This window comes from Contarinia nasturtii, unplaced genomic scaffold (genome assembly GCF_009176525.2).
Source record: "Contarinia nasturtii isolate CC-2019 unplaced genomic scaffold, AAFC_CNas_1.1 Cnas_scaffold_5627, whole genome shotgun sequence".
Taxonomy (NCBI): domain Eukaryota; kingdom Metazoa; phylum Arthropoda; class Insecta; order Diptera; family Cecidomyiidae; genus Contarinia; species Contarinia nasturtii.
The window spans coordinates 21,821-23,713 of record NW_022202898.1 but is presented as its reverse complement, the minus strand read 5'-3'; the positions used below and the strand labels follow the sequence as shown (position 1 = coordinate 23,713).

Genomic DNA, 1,893 nt, shown 5'->3' with positions numbered 1-1,893 from the left:
AATCGGACGCGCCCATCCTATATGAAATGGAAACGTGTTTGAAAATATCAAAAAGTCGTGTGCAAACAAAACACTGAATTCAATCCATTCGAATATATGAATACATGTTCTCACACAGACACAAACTCACTCACACACAACACCACAATAAATGCACTTGAAGAGTGTTTAAAAAACAATTTCAATTTGGATCTACATACCAACCGGTCTATATTTGTATGAGATTGGAGACTTTTTTTTGCGAATCTCGCTAATGAGCGCCATCTGATTTTAGTGTGAATTAGATGCAAAAATCAAATTTATTTCAATAATTTGGAATGTATTTGAATGTTATAGTTTCAACACAAAAATTGTATTAAAAATCATTCAAGTAAATCAAATTGAAATTAAATCAATTAAAAATCATTGTACACACACATAAAGCATATAAAATAATACAACTAAATTATAAATACTCACACCATTCTATGGGAACCTAACAAAATCGTATTATTTCAAATTAGAATTATTTTTATTTCATATAAATGATTCTATTTATTTTTTCAAATTCATTCTATTAGAATTATAAATAAATAAATTTCTATTTATTACAGAAAATAATGATTCATTATTAATGAAACAGAAAAAATTCTCCACAATGTGAAAATACGAAGTTACGTATATATTATGACAGCTGTGGTTACGTATACGTCGACATTAATAATCTGTCAAAACCGTAAACACACTATTTTCATAACGCAATTTTGCGATAGTTCCTATTAGTTGAAAAAAATTAAATTTTTGTGTGCAAACTGTAAGTTATTTTGTGATTTTATTGTGTTTAGATTGAATACGATTTCATAAATTTTTGAAAAGTGATTTTACAGTAACAAGAAATGTAAAGCAGAGAGAAAAAAACCAATAAATGAGTTTAGAACGTTTAGAATCATATGCACATTTTCGTGATATTCTAACCTCAATCGCTCTTTACTCTCAGTTTTACATTCTTTATATCAACAATTATTTTATAATTTAAACAGGAAACGCAAAATGGTTTAGTGCGATGTATGCCAGCAGAATATTTCGGGAAACATTTACAAGCACAAAAGAGTTGAGCACAGTTGGGATCGAGGTGGTATTAAATTGATTAAACAGGAAGATAAAACTCTGATCGAAGCTATACAAAACGAAAAAACATTCGTTGGACCTTCGCTGTTATATTTGAAACGTCTCGCAAATTATGCGGTAACACAAAATTTTCAAGCCACATTTTTTGGAGTCGACTCACCAAAACCAGAACTTGTCATTACAACGGGTACAATTGCAGAGAATGAAAGAAATTTGGCTGAAATTGTGGATCAACTCTATGGCCAAATCGGTCAATGAACTACGATCGCTATTCAATATTTAGTTTATGAATATGTTCATTTTTTCACGCAAAATGCGACCAATTACATTTATAATTAAATACCATGAATAAATATTAATTTTTTATGTAAAAAATGGAAACAAATCTCTTTTCATTTGTTCGCTTTCAAGCGGGTTGAAATATTCATTGAATTCACAATTTTTTATATTTTTACAAGCATGGATTGTGAAGAACGCCAAATATATGAGAACCATAAATAAATCCAAATGAATAAATTGAAATTCAGCAGTGTTTTAGTAGTATAGTGTTTTTATTTTTGTTTGATATCAATATGTAGCTAAGAGACATTTTCCAATCATTTATATTTATTTAATTAAACATAAAAGTAAGTAATTTACGCATATTTTGCGAGAGAACTAATGCTCAGGTGTATCAACATCAGACATCTCCGGAATTGTATTAAAAACAGAGATTGAACGACGGCGACCCGCAATACGAAATGGAACATTTCTTGTTCGTAAAAATGGATCGAATTCTAATGACCG

At 29.2% G+C, this 1,893-nt stretch overlaps 2 long non-coding RNA genes across 2 annotated transcripts; one reads left to right on the top strand and one right to left on the bottom strand.

Moving 5' to 3' along the window:
- Window positions 1–245: 245 nt before the first annotated feature.
- On the bottom strand, window positions 246–690 carry LOC116351537. Its single transcript, XR_004202159.1, has 3 exons — window positions 592–690; window positions 460–475; window positions 246–264 (listed from the first exon to the last, which is right to left on the bottom strand). It is a non-coding gene; the product is annotated as an uncharacterized LOC116351537 (long non-coding RNA).
- Window positions 691–722: 32 nt separating this feature from the next.
- Window positions 723–1,482, top strand: LOC116351536. Its single transcript, XR_004202158.1, has 2 exons — window positions 723–793; window positions 1,020–1,482. It is a non-coding gene; the product is annotated as an uncharacterized LOC116351536 (long non-coding RNA).
- The last annotated feature ends 411 nt before the right edge of the window (window positions 1,483–1,893 follow it).